This window comes from Monodelphis domestica, chromosome 1 (assembly GCF_027887165.1).
Source record: "Monodelphis domestica isolate mMonDom1 chromosome 1, mMonDom1.pri, whole genome shotgun sequence".
Lineage (NCBI taxonomy): Eukaryota > Metazoa > Chordata > Mammalia > Didelphimorphia > Didelphidae > Monodelphis > Monodelphis domestica.
Window position 1 is genome coordinate 480,824,476 of NC_077227.1, and position 18,470 is coordinate 480,842,945.

Here is an 18,470-nt window from a genome sequence, read left to right on the forward strand (position 1 = left end):
CAATACACAGCATTGATTCCAAGAGGGAAGGGAAGGGTTTTTAAAAAAAAAATAAAAAAAATGAAACAATCCCTGCTTTCTAGGATGGTGATAGCAAACCTTTTAGAGACAGAGTGCCAGGCCCTGTCCCACCCCACCCCCTAGATTGAGTGCATGTCACCTTACCCCAGACAGGGGAGGAAGTGCTCCCATTGGGCTGCTGAGAGGGGCAAGGTGATGAGAAGTATGTATGGGTGGAGAAGGGGAGGGGAGCAGCTCCATCTGAGTCCCTCTGCCTTTCTAGTAATGAACTGGGGTGGGGGAGGGTTGAGGGGTAGTCTGTGTGCCCACAGAGCATTCTGCATGCCATCTTTGGTACCCATGTCATAGGTTCACCACCATTGTTCTAGGAGCTTACTTTCTCATCGAATATGCAAAAAAAATACATATAAATGTATATAGCATAAATAAAAAGCTAATACATATGTATGCAAAGTCATTAAATATAAGATAGTTTGGCAAAGTACAAATAATTATGAGACTCAGGAAAGGCATCATGCAGAATATGATTCCTGAATTGCATCTTAAAGGAAAAAAGGGACTTTAATAAGGCAGCTGAAGTGAAGAGGGAATATATTCCAGGCACAGGGGATGACCTTACAGAGTATCCGAATGGGAAGATGGAATGTCATGATCAAGGAACAGAGATAAGGTCAGTTTGGCTGGATTGAATGGCGAGAAAGGGGTAATAATGTCTAATGAGGCTGGAAAGGTAGCTTAGGACCTGGTTATATAAACTCAAATAGAAATTAATCCTTTCAGGCCACATATTGACTTCAAAAACCACAAATCAACATTATCAATGTTGTAGCATATTTTTATTAATTTTGTTAAACATTTTCCAATTACAGTTTAATTTGGTTTGGCTACATTCAGGAGTTTTAGGGGTGAACTGAATGTTTGATCCCTTTTGTAAGCTAAGCAGAAAGTTTATATTTTATTCTAGAGGTAATAGGAAGTTATTGCAATTGGTTGATTAGAGTAAGAGACCTTAATGTCTGTGATTAAGGAAATTATTTTGGCAAAGTCAATAGAGACGAGTCAGGGATGCCAATTAGGAGACAATAATCTAGGAAGAAGGTGATGAGGAACTGGACTGAAATGATAACTGGGTGAATAGAGAGGTGTTATTTGTGAGAGATGCCGAGAAGGTAGATATTGTAACTGATCAGATATATGGGATGAGATAGTTTGAGGGTAGAAAATAGTGCCAAGATTATGAATCTGTGATACTGAAAGTGGTACCTTTGACAGAAACAGAAACATACTGGGAAGAAAGGAGGATCTGGGGGAAAAGATGAGTTCTGTTGAGTTTAAAATGTCTTTGGAACATTGAAAATTCTCATAGGTATTGCTGATATAGAACAGAAGCTAAGAAAGAGACCTGGGCTAGGTATTTAGACTTGGTAGCATGTGCATAGAGATGACAGTTGAACCCAGCAGCATTAATAAAGTTATCAAGAGAAGGGGGAAAGAGAAGAGGGTTCAGGACAGATTTTAGGAAACATTCATAGTTGACAGGAATGGGGTTGGGGAGGGACAATGTCAATGAATCAACAAAAAAACAATTAGGAAGGAGAGATAGGAAATAAACAGATAGGAAATAAACCAGGAGAGTGGTATCATAAAAACCCAAAGAGGAAGTATATCCAGGAAGTGGTGATCAACAGTGTAAAATGTAGCAGGTAGGTCAAGAAGGATTAGAAATGAAAAAAAGACCATTAGAATAGGTGATTAAGAGATCATTGGTAACACTGGAGAAAGAGCAATTTCAATTTGATTGATGAAGTTGACAGCCAGATTGCAAAGGGTTGAGGAGTTAGGAGAAGTGAAAGGGGTGAGCATAGACGACTTTTTTAGGAGGTTAGAAAGGAAGAAACATAGGATGATAGCTTGAAGGGCTGGTAGGGTTAAATGAAGGGCTCTGTGTGTGTGTGTGTGGTTGGGTTTTTTTAAGGATGCTGAAAATTTCAATATGTTTGAATATAATAGAGAAGGAATCAGTTGCTAAGGAACCATCCATTCAGGGATCCCGTATCCAATGAGTTGTGCCTTATCACACTACACCTGTTATCTACCTAAATCTCCATGAGCAAGTGAAAGGGCTTTAGGGAACAGTTGTCTTCCTGAGGAAAGGCAGGATGATGCTCCTAAAGGTCAAAATGGAGAGCTTTAGCAGGTCAAACTCAATTCCTCATTCCACATCTCCTATGGTTAAATGATGACCACTCATAATTCTATCAACCACTTTCTCCTTCAAACAGGATATTTGGAAACAACTTCCTCAAAGCAGTTTGAATGAAAATTGAATCTACAAATAGATATAGGAGAGTACATTCAGAGTCAGCCTAGGGCATAGAGGAAATAGTCACTGGACAAAAGGGAAACACTAATTCAAAGAGATCTGAATCTTAGAGAAAAGGGAGCCAGACCGTTATTCCCTCCTAAAAGATAGAGGACAGGTTCAATGCTAGTCAAATCTTGGGGCATTTCAGGATTTATAGTTGGGTCCTCTCCCCTTACAACCTGAGGATTCCAGGTGGCTCACAGCATCTCCCTCAAGACTGGGAGACACTGGAAGTCAGGAAAATGTCATACCTTAATTTGTTTCAATTCTTCTCAGCTGTGGTGAAAATGACTTCAAAAAGTCTGACTTTGTGTACTTTTTCTATGCTTTTTTCATTCTTCAGTAAATGTACTGGTAAGAATGCAGCTCCTGTGCTTTATTTCCTTTATAAACACAGTGGTACTTTGTTTCAGTGCAAACACTTTTAAAAAATTACCAAAATCAGGAGAAACAACGTCCTCAGGGTTATTTCATTTTAGTCTTCTCTCATCACTTGTTGTCAAACTTGTCCTTGTTCACTCAAGGAGAATTCCCCCAAAGTTTGCCCTCCCACTCCCTCCAGTGAATGCCTCCTTACACATCATGAAAAAAGTACAATTATGACATGCTGCCTCCCACTAATGATGGAATTCTAAGTCACTAAGCCCCATAGGGAGTGAGAGCACATATACTCTGCTGTGTCTTCTCATTGGCTCTGCTGAAATGTGGTTTACTCCCAAAACTTCGGCTCGCTGGTCACACAGATCACCTCCCTTTTTCCTTCATGGTCGCCTGAGGAGGAAGCCAAGTGACCTTTGGACCAGTGCAATTCAAAAAGGAATGTGGGACCTCAGACCTCAGCTCTCATCCTGCCTACACACAGTTCTGAGGAAATGGGGATGGGAAGAGCATTTTCATGCATCCCCCCCCCCCCCAGCCAGGTTTTCTAGTGGGGGGTGGTTCTTCAAGAGAAGTTGCAACAGAACTGCTCCTGTCTAGGCATACATGAGGGTTATTGAGTCAGGAACATATGGACTCTGGACTTAATGGCGATCTCTCCCAAAGCCCTACAAGATTTGGTCCAGCAAAGGAGAGGAAATAAATGCACAGAGCCATCATCTTGCTCCCTATTCTTGTACATCTTCTGGAGGTGCAAGGTGACTATAGATGTTTTGTTACTTAGAACAAGTTGTTGGAACTGGGGAAATGTAAAATCACCATAAATTGCTTCATGTTTTAAAAAAACTTGGGAGGTTGCTGTAATTTAGTCATGTCCTTGTTCATCAATATGCTAAGAAAGCAGCAAAATTGGTATCACTACTAAAGGGAGGTATGGAAGGGAGGATGATAATCCAATTTACCTTCTAAACATAATCTCTCACTCATACTTTGAAGTTTGTACCCAGAAATGTCCCAGATCTATAATCATCTGGTATATGAAAAATAAGTCATTTTAGACTTACAAGAGGACTTCGAATATTTCTCATTTAATTTTCTGGGGGTTAAGATAAATGAAACACAAAACCTTTAAAGCCAAATAGCAACCTACTAGCAATTCTTAATAGAAATATCCTTCATGGAGGCAGAAATTTTATTTTCTAGTTCCACTGTGTAAAATGTTCACAACTCCATTATATTTTAAAAGATTTTCTTCCTAAACTTTGACAGTGACCAAGTATTAGCAACAGGAGGAATCTGAAACTTCAAAAATTTGGCTGGTTTGCAACACTAAGAGAAAAGATCAAATGTATACAGACGGGCTGGGGATACACGAAAGCATTAAAGAAATCAGCAAATAGATTTCAGGAACTAGAATTCAAAAGTGCCTGGTAGTGTTCAGAACTTACCGAAGTGCCGCGCTACCCCTAACCCCCCTAAAAAGAGAGAGAGAAAAAAAAGAAAAAAGAACCAATCCGACAAAAATACCAAAGGAAAATCTTTCGGGCTGGGAACGAGCCTAGAAAACACGTGCTGAACCAACTTGTTGGAAAAGCCCTGAGCCAAGGAAAGGGGCTGGGCTAATGCTTTTTCCTCCAACTTTCCCATATCGGGTTCCCTCCATGCCCCTGCCCCCACAGGTCCCTTCCGTGCCGCGTTTACAAATCTAATCATTAGGACCTCGAGGCAAAGAATATAGAGGTAAGCGCAAGGCCAAAGACGGCAGCATCCTGCCGGTAGACCGGCGAGTTGCTAGCTCTCGCGTCCAGCTTTCCAGCCCAGCCCGCCGCGCAACCTCGGCAGGCTGGTTTCCATTTCTCTGCTCAGAGGTCCCTCGGCCAGGTGTCAACGCAGAGAAAGCAGCCCCTAGGAGAGGGGTACACCCCAAAGCTGGGGTACAGGGGACCCCTGCGGGGTCTGAGGTTAGAAGGGAGAGAGAGGTGGAGTGTTGGAGCAAACCTACAGCCCCAAGGCCAGAACCTGCACCACCTACATTCTCTCAAATTGCCCCCTCACGACCCCTGAAGCCCCCCCAATCAAGGGGAGGGGGCGATTCCCACAATGCCCAGCGTTCTCCAGCCTTCACTTCCGCTGTCCAGCCACCCAGCTAGAGGGGCGGAGGAGACCCGAACCCAAACCTCTGGGACACTGGCCCCTCCACGTTACCCTTCCCTCAGCCCCTCACCTAGATGCAGAGGGGAGTCCCACCATAGCAGGGGGTGGAGGTGGGGGTATAGGAACGGGGGCGGGGCCAAGGAGCAAGAGGCAGGAGGGGCGGGGTTTAGAGAGGTGGTTGAAGAAGAAAAGGAGCGTAAAGGGGCCAATCAAGAGCGTCTAGGCGCGCGCCGGGGGGCGGGGTCAGAGACCGCGAGCGCTTGCCCGGCGCCTTTCGCGGGCACGCGCGAGGCAGGGGGCGTGTGTGAGGAGGTGGGGGGGGTGGCGGAGCCGGCCGGGGGCGCGCGAGGCTAAGCGGGGGCGCGCTGGAGCGGGTCTGACTGACGGACTGACTGAGAGCGGAGCGAACGAGAGGAGCTCCGGCGGTGACTTGGACCCTGCACCGCGATTCCGGGGGCGACGGTCGGGGGCAGGAGCGAAGAAAAGAGCTTTTGGCTGGAAGAGGGTCCGCTGGCCGCGACGCCCGCTCCTCCTCTTCATCCTCCTCCGGCGGCCGCCCTCGCTCCCTGCCTCCCCCCGCCCCATGGGGTAACAGGTAAGCGCCGAGCCCGGCTGCTCATTGTCCGCTCCGGCCCGGCCCAGCCCGGCGCCCGCCCTTGCCTCAGCTCCGCTCCTGGGCCCGGGTACTCCCCTCCGCCCGGTGCTTCTTGCCCCTGCTTTCCCCCGGCCCCAAGGGTTCCCCAGGGGCTCCGGCGCCTGGAGCGAAGGACCCCGCGCCCCCGTGCGCGGGGCGCCCCCTGTGGCCGGGCGGCTGCAGCCGCGGACCAGAGGACCCTGGTGCGGTCCGAACTGGGGTGACAGGCGAAGGCTGCCCTTCCCCGACCCGGGGGCGACCCCATCACAACGGTAGCCTCGGTGGTAATCACGGTCCCCTTTGCCTCCCCCCCCCCCCCATCATCTTTGCCCCACGTCCCCGGGGCAGTGTCTGGGCAGAGGGTTGGTTGTCTGTGCCTCTGGGTCCGTCTTGTGTCCCCTCCCTCAATTGCGCCCAGCGAGGGTGGTAGCGGGTGGCAGTTGTCTCCTCACTCCTCCGGGCTAGCGGAGGGGGTGGTTGGAAGGCACAGTGATTCCCCTCCCTCCCTGCCTCTCTCCCTCCCTTTTCCCCTTCTCTGCCACCAGGTCTGACGGCGCCTCACTCCCATTTTATACCCTGGCAACACCTCTCCCTGAACCGCTTTGAACCCCCTGGGGCCACCGGGCAAGAACCACCAGCTCTCGGGGTTGCGGGGGGAGGGAAGTTGGAGGATGTCTGTGAGAGTGAGCGTGTGTGTGTGTGTGGGGGGGGGGTGTTCATGTTGTACTGGAGGGGCGGGGGCGGGCGGACACGGAGTCTCTGGTTTTGGAGGAGGGCTGTTACTGAAGCGAGGTAAGTCTGGTGTGTGCCAGGGTTTAACCCCACACTCCCTCCCTCCCCTTGTGCCTCCTCCTCCTTCCCTCCTCCCAGTAACCTCCAAAAGGGGAATTTTCCAGCCGGTAATTTCTGCTGCGTCAACACCCAGCTCTAGGGAGAGGAGACAAGGGGCATTTTAGTAGCTCCCACTGCCCATGAGAGGCTCCTACCCAAACCCCAGAATTAAAATTCTTCCCCCAAAACGCAGCCTATAGGCAAGTTGCACCAAGAGTTTCTGAAGAGTCTGTGTCTCAAAACTGCCTGGAAAAAGAGGATGAGGTAATACAGTGAAGCTTGTGTATTTCTTTCTCTCTCTCAGGCCTGTTTTGGGTTATTGTCTCCCCCTAAAGCCAGACACAGATCGCCTGGCCTTGCCTCCATTTTAATTACAGGCTGAAATGGGGGAAGAAGTGACCCTAGAACAAAACTGCAAGATCATTTCTATCCTCTTTAGTGAGGCAGCTAATTGAATGTGAGGCTTCACCAAAAGGGCTGAATTTTCTTTATATGTTGAGTAATAGATTCAATGGGGGTAGCTTTCCCTTCTCACCTCTTGCCACTTTAAAAAAAAAAGGCATGTTTTGTAAGGAGAGAAGAGGAAGGATTGAACTTGAAGGTGTGTTTCCAAAATAAGGGTAATTCTTGGGTGGCTTTGTCTCCCTGTAATAGACATGTCAGTTTCACAAAGTAATACAAGTGACTGTCTGATAACTCAATCCCAGATGACAAGGAAGGAAGGTGAATTTTCAGGTCTAGAAACATTTCTAATTGGTGGTTTGTTTGTTTTTTAAATTTTACCCTTATAAATTTAGTATCTTGTATGGCTAATATAGTTCACAAATACATAAGACATACAAACCTGTCAGTGGCAGTACTCCAGTGAAATCTAATATTATAGGAAAAAATGCTTTGTGACTCTTGATAAGGAAGTATAAACAAAAGAAAGTTTAATGGAGATTAGCAGTGAATTTCCTTATGCTTTCTATTTTACAATCTCAGTGATTCATTCAGCATGGATTACAGTGACAAGATTATTATCAGCATTGTTTAAAGAAATGCTAATTAGAAAACGTGTTTTGCAAACAGCACTGAGCAGACACCTGTACTGAAGTTCTCACTTGCATTTTAATTATATCATTTGTATTATCTTTTATATTTGATTTATTGTAATATCTAACTTCCAATTTGTTTTATAAAAGACTTATATAGATTCAGTCTCTACATAAGTTTCTCAACTTTTGTTACCTGGTTTATGTAAGGCATTTTCTCTAAGAATGGGAAATATCTTTTGATCATAAAGAATAGAGTAAGAATTTCATAGTAACAATGAAGCAAAATAAGAGTATGTTGTTGCCGAAGAGTAATTCAATTTGACAACTTTATGGCTTGTTCTGTATCGAAAGATACTCAGAAATATCTAATCTCTGTAATTACTGAAGGATTTAACAATTTACCTGCAGTGTGGTCATATGCTTAATTTACTATAATTTAAATACAAATGTGAAGATTTTTCAATGAGAAATTTTGCATTATTTTGGTAAATTTCATAAAATGGGTTGCAGTCATAGCATATTAAATGTGATAAAGAACCATCACTGAGGTATTTAGGAATTGAAACCTAATATAGAGTCTAAAGCCCAGTGGACCAGCTTGAGAACTACAAAGGAATACTTAGATTTGTATTTACAGGAACTCTCATTTACATGTTCCTGAAAATTAGAATTTTGTTTTGATGAGATAATTGCTTTTTAATTGAACATTTTTAGTCATTTTTGTGTTCAGATGTGTTGTTTCCTCATGCTTAAACCTCAGTTAATTCCATGTCCTCTTTGATAGATGTAATGATTGCTGTTTATCCTTGTGTAGTGAATTCCACCAACATCACCACCCCCCTGCAGTTATGAAACAACCTCATTATATCACTGATTCATTTATACTTTGGGTCAAATCTTGTCTCTGGTGTCCATAGTAACATATAGTATATCTTTCTCACCAATTATGAATGCTTATAACATGGGTATGATTCTTGTACCCTAAATAATGTTATGAGAGGATTTTTACTTTATGTCTGTAAATGTTGAAACTTCTTGAATTACTTTAAAATTGAATTAATTTTAGGTACTTTGTTTCAATATTAGCAAATAACTCATTTATAAGCATTAATAAACATATTTATAATTTAATAAACTGAACTTTGAGTATTGTCCTTTAACTGCTATTTTCAAATGTAAAAAGAAATTGGGCCAGGTTGTCCCTGTGGTCTCTGTTTCTGGGACGGGTGTACTTGGTCTTTTCAAAGGGTTTCTATGACAGTTGTAAGCTTAGGAAAATGAGTTTAATGAATGTTAAATAGAGGGGGGGGAAAACCAATAAGCCCACAAACTTGATATATCAAGTTATTACTTTCTGTGACTTTATAAATGAATACAATTTCCATTTGATTTGACATCTTCTTTTTCCGTAGGAGAGTTATGTATATTTTAAAAGCCAAAGTTACCTTCTTGCTTTCCATACTTACTTTAGAATTCTATGATAGGTCTTATCTTGAGTTGTGAGCCTGTATAGATTTTAAAAGTTTTTTCTTTTTTGTGAAGTATAACTTTCAATTTACATTTCATTTTTAAAATCTGGAAATTGTCATATAACAAATCAACATTTTCCTCCTCTTACTTAAGATATATTTTAATAAATTGTTCAGTGATGATAGACTGTTCATAATGCTGTTCCTGTCTCTTTCCTCAGACCCCAATTATCTTTCTTTAGTGTTAAATATTTATTTTTTAATGGTCTGAATGAGAGATAAACATTCTTTTAAGTACACATTTTAAAGGAAGAAGACTTGGTTTTAAATCTCTGAAATGCTTCCTTCAGTTCTAATTGTTGTCCTTTTCTCTGGTTGTAGTTCTCTAGAGTCCTTTGCTTTTCACTGTGTCCAGTACAAACAATAAAATTGCACTAGGAAAAAAAACCACAACTAAGGGTTTTAGAGAAAAGAACTCATGATGTTTCTTTTTGTATTTCATCTAATACTTGTGTATCATATAACCCAAAATATTGATCATTCCCATGCTTTTTTGAAAAGGTTTTATATTGTACCACTCATTAGCAATGACAGAAAATGCCTCAGAGAATAGCAAAAGGAATAGTGAAAAAACATGAAAAGTTCATAGGAAAATTATGATAAATGAGGAAACTAAATTTGTAATTAGTTATTACTTACTCATTTCTTTAAGTACAAACTAATGTGTATATGTATATATACATATTTATATTTATATGTGTTAAATAACCATAAAGATGATCACTTTGACCTCCAGTCAATCAATAGGCATTTATTAAGTACATGTTATATGCCAAGAATTTTGTTATACAAAGTAGGGATAAAAAGACAAACATGAAGTGGTCCCTTCCCTCAAGGAGCTTTCTTTCTTTTATTTTTATTTTTTAAAACTCTTACCTTCTTAGAATCAGTACTGTCTTTCATCTCGTTATCCCCAGAGCTTAACACAGTGCCTGATTGATTGATTTATTATATCACATCTCATCCCATACTCAATTCTTTTGTTGTTCTTCAGTGGTATCTGACTTCATGGAAAAGATCAACAGAAAGAAGGCAATAGAATTAAGGGAGATCAGGAAAGGTTTCCCTTGAAAATAGAATTTTAGAAGGAAGTCAGGAGATAGAGATGAGAGGTAGAATTCCAGACATAAGGAAAAGCCAGTGAAAATATACCAAGTGCCAAGATGGAATGTCTTGGGTGAAGAACAACAAAATGAAGTTTGATTGTAAAAAGTGTGGTGGGTAGTAAAGTGTAAGAAAACTAGAAAGATGTAAAGGGCTTTATTTATTTTTGAAAACCCTTACCTTCTGTCTTAATATCAGTTCTAAGACAGAAAAGCTGCAAGGACTAGGCAAGTGGAGGTTAAGTGACTTGCCCAGGATCACACAGCTAGGAAGTATCTGGGACCAGATTTGAAACCAGGTCTTCCCAACTCCAGACTTGGCAGTTTACCCACTGTGCTACTTAGCTGCCCCTTGTAAAGGGCTATAAGAGCCAAAGGACTTTAATTTTTACCCTGGAGGCAGTAGGAAAGTACTAGAATTTATTAGGGCAGCTAAATGGCACAGTGGAAGACTCATCTTCTTGAGTCTGAATCTGATCCCTGATACTTACTCTCACTAGCTGTGTGACTCTTCGCAAGTCACTTTACCCTACTGGCCTCAGTTTTTAATCTGTAAAATGAGCTGAAGAAGGTAATGGCAAGCCACTCCCATATCTCTGCCAAGAAAACCTCAAAGAGGGTCATGAAGAGTCAGATAACCACTGAACAACAGCAAAAGAATTGAGTGTGGTTTGAGATATGATAAAATCAATCAATCCATAAACATTTATTAAATGCCTAAAATGTGCCAGTCACTGTGATAAACTCTGGGAATGCATAGACAAAAGACAATCCTTGCCCTCAGGGAATTCACAGTCTAACCGAGGAGATAACATGTAAACATGTATATAGAAAGTAAGCTATATAGAAGTTAAATAGGAAATAACAAATGGAGGGAAGGTGCTAGTATTTAGAGGGATTGAGGAAGACTTCCAGCAAAAGAGGTAATTTTAGTTGGATTTAGAGGGATTCAGGGAAGAGGAAGAGCCTTTCAGACCTGTGGAACAGCCCAGAGATGGCATTCAGATCCTCTTCTTAGGAAGTTTAATTTGACAACTGAGTGAAGGATAGACTGGAGTACACACTTCAGTATCTCTACAGAGAGACATGTGGCAAGGAGACCAACTAGCAAGCTATTGCAGTAGTCCATTTTGACATACTTAGGGTGATAGTGTTACAGGAGAGAAGGGGTTTTTGGTGAGAGATGTTATGAAGGTAAAATGATCAGGCCTTGGCAACAAATTGTATTTAGGGGATGAAAAAGAATAAGGAGTTATGGATGATGAGAGGAGGGTGGTCAGTAGTTTCAGGGACTTCTGAGAAGTGGAGGAAGAGGAGGACTGTAAAAAGGCCCTTAGATTTGTTAATTAAGAGATCGTTAGTAACTTTGGCAAAACCAAATATTTAAAAATTATTCCTTTTCAAAGTTTTTTCAGAAATTGTTTCAAAATAAGACATTAGATGTATTTGTTATAGGAAATAGTGATACTTTTCAATATGTTATACACATAAAGGTTTTATGATATGGTGTGCAAAAAGTTGTATAGCAGCTGTTTTCTTAATATTAGAGGAGCACACATAATCATTGCTTGAAATAATCAGAAGAAAACGTGTTATCTCTCTTTTTCTGGAGTTATTTATAGACAGTATCATGTTATTAAATGTAATTTGATGAGAATTCATTTTTTTCTGGCCATAACATTAAATTATGCAGAAATTGCCCTATATGCATAAATAATTTTATATATTTTCATGGAGGTAGGGCAAAGAAATATTTTCTGTTTACAAAATACCACTCTCCCTCATCCTTTCATCCCCACAGTTCTGTTTGCAGTGATTATAAAAATTATTTTACATGAGAATATATGTTTGTCTTCACTATGGTATTTATTATACACTAGAGGTCTAATATAACACTATTTTCTGTAAAGTTGAATTTTATCTAAGTCTAGTCTGTCTGATATCCCATTAAAGGGATTCTAATCAATGAACTACCACCTCTCCTGTTTACCCTGTTGTAGGCTTTCCATTACTTCAAACCTAGTTTATTTCAATAGCCTCCTGGTTGGTCTCTATACCACGTATCTCTCCTCACTCCAGTCTGTCAGGTTGATCTTTCTTAAATAAGAGTTCTGACCATATGCCCCCTCCATTTAATAAACTCCAGTGCCCCCTATTTCCTTTAAGATCAAATATAAAATCCTCTGTTTGGCTTCTTTTTCCTAACTTGGCTTCTTTCCATCTTTTATACCTTAATTCCTTCCACATAATGTGTGATCCAGTGATACTGGCAACCTTGATGTTCCTCACTCAAGATATTCCATCTCTGGATTTGGTGTATTTTCACCTTTTCCCTGCCCTCTCCCCACTGCCATGTTTGCTCCTCAATTTCTCGGCTCATATCTTCCTCCTGATTTCTCTAGCTTCCTTTAAATCTCAGCTAAAATTCTACCTAGTTCAAGACGCTTTTCCCAGGCTTCCTTAATCTTGATGCCTTCCCTCTGAGATTATTTCCACTTCTTCCTGTCTATATCGTGTTTATATATAGTTATTTGCATGCCATTTCCCCAGTTAGATCATGAACCCCTTGAAGAACGGGGACTAATTTTTAAAAAATATTTCTTTATATTACCCAACACTTGTTAGCCCAATGCCTGGCCCAAATTAGTTACTAAATGAATGCTTGTTGATTTATAAGGTAGTTTATACATACCTATAAGGGTAGCAGCATAGCAAGATGCCACCGTAATTATTTCAGTATGCATATTTTCCTGTTAGAATAGAGTCTCAAGGTAAGAGTAGCAAAGAAAAAAATGTTCTTGCATGTATTGATGAGCAAGATATATATATGTATATGTATACAGCACTGTCAATGTTGTTTATTCAGTATCTATTACTTAGAGATTTCTGTATTAGATGATGTGATGACTTATAATGGAATTTGAAGAATTGGTCTGCCTTCAAGAAGCTTACAGCTTAAAAGAGGAGGAAGGATAAATACAAGTTGATATATCATATGGACAGAAATGTGCATATATGTGAATGCGTGTGACTCTAGGTTTCCACATAAACTAAGTCTAGCTTTTTAGAGATTGTATATGTAATCAGAGCAGGAAAAATGATAGAGCAAGGAGTTCTTTGTGTTGAGGCTGGAGTAGAGGAATTAATCTAAAAGTTTCATAGAGGAAGTTACTCTTAACCACTTTGATGAAGAGCTGGTGGCAGAGAAATGGTGAAAACATTGTAGTCAAGATAAATGATGTGCCAGTGACTTGGAGTTAGAAGAGGACATAGAGTATTTATGCTCAGTTAGCATTTATTGTACACTTACTATGATCCAGGCACTGTGCTAAGTACTGAGGGTGCAAAGACATGCAAAAACCTACCCCTGATCTCAAGGTCTTCATATTATAATGGGAGAGATAACATGTAAATGCCTGTGAACACAAGATATATACAGAATATATGGAAAGTAAGCTCAGAAGAGAGGTTTTAGTAGCATAGAGCACCATGAAAGATCTACAGAGGGTAGGATTTGAACTGAGTCTTGTAAAGATTAAAATTTTGGGAAGCTGAGGCAGGTAGAAATTAGTTTCTGTCTGCAAGGAGTATTATATTTTTAGAGGTTTATTGAAGATTAAAGATTAAAGAAAATACAGGATAAGAAAGCTCGTGTCTAGGCCCAGGGGCCTAGACAACCTCACCTACATTATGAAAAGAGCTGGGTCTGCTTGCAAGCGGAAATAGGAAAAGGCCCGCAAAAGCCTTTCCAATCAGGTTAAATACCCCTTCTAGATCTCGGCCCAGGTGAGAATTCAGTGAGATTACAAAGCATTTTGGGGAAGTGGAGCAAGGATTTCTGGGGATTGAAGTCCTGGATTCAAGTCCATTTTTACATGCCCCCATTTGATTCTTATTAGGAAAGGTTTCCCCAAAAAGGATCATGAAAACATAATCAACTTAAAAATTACAATAACTTGAGGATGAGGAAAAGAACAAAATCAATTATTGTGAATTTTTAAATCTCCATCTTGCTTGGTCTAGCACCCAGGATTGTGCACACCCACACTATACAGGCATGTGCTAGACCAAGCAAGATGGAGATTTTAAAAATTCACAGTCTTGAAGGAATCCCGGGAATCTAGGAGCTAGATGTAAGAAGGGAAAGCATCGGAACAGCCAGGACAAAGGAACAGAATTGGGGATGGAATGTTGTAGATGTTGTTTGCTATTACAAAGTAGATCAATGAAACTGTATTATAGAATGTGTTGAGGGGAGTAAAGTGTAAGAAGACCAGAAAGGTAGAAAAGGACCAGAGTGTGAAAGACTTTAAATGTCAAACAATAGACTTTGTTTTTGAACATTGGGGTGGGGGAGGAGGGCATAATAGGAAGTCACTGGAATTTGAACAGAGAGGATCTAGGAACAGATCTGTGCTTTAGGAATATCAGTTTGACAGCTGACTGGAAGATGTCTGGGAGCAGGAAGAAGATCAATTAGAAGGCTATTTTATGTTATACTTGAAGAGAGGAGCTATGTGTGTAGTGAGAGATAAAGGTAGTTGGGTAAGAAAAGACCTGATATATAGTCTGATACTTCTGTATAACATATAGGTAAATAGAAGGCATTAAATATTTGTATATTTTGCAGTGATTTTCCTCTATGTTGGTATTCCTTTCACCAGTTCAGATGGTAATCCATTCCTGCTGCCATATCTTTATACTTTATGTATATATATGTATATATATACACTATATACTTATTTTCATAAAACCTCCATGGAGGTTGCACTCTTCAAGTTAGGGAACTTGTTCCTCTTCTTTTCCTTCCTGTGACTGCAAGTGTAGCACTTGAGCTGACTGCTTTCTCTCATTCATTCTCTCATTCAAATTATGATTTGCCTATCTCCTTTTCTAGTCAGTTATCTTTTCCTCAACTTATAGATCATAGACAATTAGAACTGAAAAAGACTTGAGGGATCATCTAGTGTACAACCCTTTCATTTTACAGATGAAACTGATGCTCAATGAAGTTGAGATCCACTAGCTATGTGACCATTGGCAAAGATCAGAGCTGGGATTTGAATCCAGGTCTACTGATTCCAAGTTGAGCGTTCTTTTCACTTCAGCAATCTGCCTCATTTCATGCAAGTAAGTCATTATTAGTAATATGCTTTTACCTACTTATATCTTTTATATGTCTTTCCATTTCCTTCTGGGGCAGAGCGCCAGATTGGTCCAAGAAGGAACTTAAGGTCTTGAATTTAAGATTCTGAAAGGGACATAATAAAAGAATAGATTTAGAGGAAAATTGTTCTTAAGTACATCCATACATAGAATGAATAAGAGGGTTTGCAAGAAGTTATAGGCTAAGATAGGCCTAAAGTATTTAGGAATTAAGCTGAAACTTGGGAAATGAAAAGAAAGAGGAAGATCTGAGAAATTTATGGAAGAAAATGAGCAGAACTTTAATGGTGGACAATGTGATAGTGAAAGAGAAAAGTTGTAGTTGGTTTTATGGAAATTGAATGGAAGCAAAGGGATGCCAGTGACAAGAGTAGGGAGTAACTTGGTAGGAAAACTAACTGTCTTTTTAATATATTCTATTTTAGATAGGACACCTGAATTGTTGTACACTGTAGACTAAGAAATCTAGGTCAGATAGGAAAGAGACTAGGGTTAGAGGAAATTTGTGTTATTTTGTATTATTAGATTTGAGTCTTTGGTTTAAATGAATTAATCAGCTTCTTTGCAAATTGAAATTTTAAAACATTTACATTGTTAGAATTCTTTCCTACTCTACTACAAAACTGATTTTAAATAAACATTTATTTGCTTCTCTTTGAAATATCTCATCTTAAGTACTTATTATATGATGTTAAGATGACCTAGCACTCTTGAAAAAGATACTTTGCATCTTTTTATTATTGTTAATAATTATATAGGTTATTGTATTCAGATATCCTAGGGGATTCTGTGATCTTATATAATCACAGATTTTTCAATTCAGAAGGGATTGTAAGTGGCTGAGTAGTTTAATCTATACTCCAGAAGAATATCTATAAGTGGTCATCCAGCCTTTGAAGACTTCTAATGAGGAGAAATCCATTACTTAATGAGGCATTCCACTCTATTTTTGGATACCTCTTCCTATATGGAAGCTTTTCATGACATAAAATTTTCCTGTTTGCAACTTCTATCCATTGCTCCTGGTTCTACCATATGGGGCCAAAAAGCCCAAGTCTGATCTGCGTTGTTAAGCCTTCTAATGAAGACAGTTTCCATGCCTTTTCCACCTCCCCATCTCCCCCACTTTTTTTCTTTTCTGAGCTAAACTTCCCCAACTTGTCAATCAACAATCCCATCAATTTGCTGCTTCCTCTGCCTTTGGAAATTTTAATCCATCCATACCTATCCAAGTTGTAGAACTCTCATCATACATGGTCTCATCTGCTGCAATAGATCTTATTGGGGAGTTTTCCCTAGGTTAGTTGGTTTGTTTTTTTTAACACTTCACTTCTGTCCTAATAAAAATTATAAGACAAAAGAGTGACAATGGCTAGGTGATTAAAATAATTTGCCCACAACCACATGGCTAGGAAGTGTTTTAAGGCCATATTTGAACCCAGGTCCTCCTGACTCCAGGCCTGACATTCTATCCACTATGTTTACCTAGCTGCCCCAACTAGATAGCTTTTAAAAAATAAATTCATAAAATAAATAAAAGATATGTATATTAACATTAACAAGAGAGTAAAAATCATTATATATTTAACTTCTACTGCTATTATTATATCTACATATTGCCTCTCTGTAGAGACATAGTCCATGTATATATATTGGTCTTTTGGTTATCTTCAAAACTCTGTGTCATTTCAGTTATATTTTCACATCTATCTTTGAATTCTTCATATTCATGATTTCTTATGGTAATATTCCATTCTATTCACACAGTATAATTTATTCAGAATTCTATAGCACCCTTTTATCTAAGCATTTCAAAGGCATTTTAAAAATATCATTTAGAAAACTTAGATAATCTGGGAGGAAAGAAACAGATCCATTTTAGAGATGGAGAAACACATCTGACTAAAGGAATTAGTTATTTTGCCCATGGTCATATAGGAAATCATTGGTAAAACTCAATCAGATTTCCTAACTCCTTTTTCAGTTTTATATTCACTAGATCACAAGAAGAAAATACAATAACTTTAACTGTGCTAAAAAATTAATCCATAAAATCTCTTTACAACAACTAGGACTTGATGGTTCAGAGAAAAGTACTCAGCATCTCAGATATCATGGTGATGACCCATTAGGCTGTCATAGTCCTTAACTATTTGTACAGGCTTAGAGAAGAAAATTTTTCGTCTTATCAATTTTGACCTGAGTTCAAGCCCCCTTCTGTTTTCAGGGGAGCTTGCACAATACAGTGGCACAGTATTCCCAAGTACCACGACAAGAGCTGATATTTAGACCATGTATTTCTCAGTTTTTTCTTGTCTTTACAATAATTTTCAACCATCCTAGATATGTGATTGTATTCTATCTTTCCAACATATTTTGACCATAGTAACTATCCATGTTAGTTCCTTTGAATAAGAGTACTTAGTGGCTTTCTTTCTTGATACTTTAGATTAAGCAGTTCTAAAGATCTCTGGATAATACTGCATCATGGGAAAGAAGAGAATCTATGATAAGAATTATAGTTAAGTAAAAGAAATTGGATGTTCAGAAATGGAAAATTTGTTCAAAGAGGATTGGATTCTGCATTATGCATTCAAGGACTTGGGCTGTCAGAGAGTATCTATAAGCAATTTATACTCTTTTACAAAGGGTTATCTATTGTAGAAGAGTTAAAGAAATTATTTAATAAGAAAAATACTATTTAAATAAAAATGTTTTGAATTTAACTAGTTCCTTGTTAGGTTATCACAGTGGATTTGTCTCATTTCAAAGAATTTAGCAAATTCTGACAGCATTTAAAATGTCTTTCTGGCCTTTGTGAGAGATTTCTAATATATTATAAAAGTTTATTTTTGTGGGATTAGCTCCAGGTGCTCTGTCCTAAAAGATTGAAACAGTTGACCACCGTTTTTAGTTTTCTATCCTTTTGTATTTCCTTCCTATTGTGCCACCTCTTCTCAACAAAATACATACAGTGTTTTAACTCAGTTTAAATTATAAAATGCCATGTGGCATCTTTAGTGTTATTTAAATTTTTCATCTATTTTGTTTTCTTGGAGACTATTTCATTGCTTTATTTCTTTTCCAAACTATTAGGAAATTCATTATTTAAATAAATAGTTTTTCTTTGTTCTTTAGATGCCTTAATAAGAAAATTGGTACAAAATATGTATTCTATCCAGTAAGTTATTAGTCAACATTATTTGTATATAGCCTTGCAGCCTCCAGTTACAACGAAAACTTATTTTAATA

General features: G+C 39.3%; 1 protein-coding gene across 21 annotated transcripts in view; it reads left to right on the forward strand.

The window, feature by feature from the left end:
• Nucleotides 1-3,037: 3,037 nt before the first annotated feature.
• The window catches only part of ZBTB46 (zinc finger and BTB domain containing 46), a 131,111-nt gene continuing 115,678 nt past the window's right edge, over nucleotides 3,038-18,470 (forward strand). For 11 of the 21 annotated variants that reach the window (XM_056812805.1, XM_007475510.2, XM_007475520.2 and 8 more), the window contains exons 1-2: nucleotides 5,375-5,513; nucleotides 15,043-15,182. The gene's annotated coding sequence lies outside the window, so the exon portion shown is untranslated. Of the gene's footprint in view, nucleotides 3,523-5,214; nucleotides 5,514-5,545; nucleotides 5,837-6,313; nucleotides 6,648-15,042; nucleotides 15,183-18,470 lie in introns of those variants that run through there. The other 10 variants (XM_056812802.1, XM_056812803.1, XM_056812797.1 and 7 more) reach the window with 7 other exon arrangements.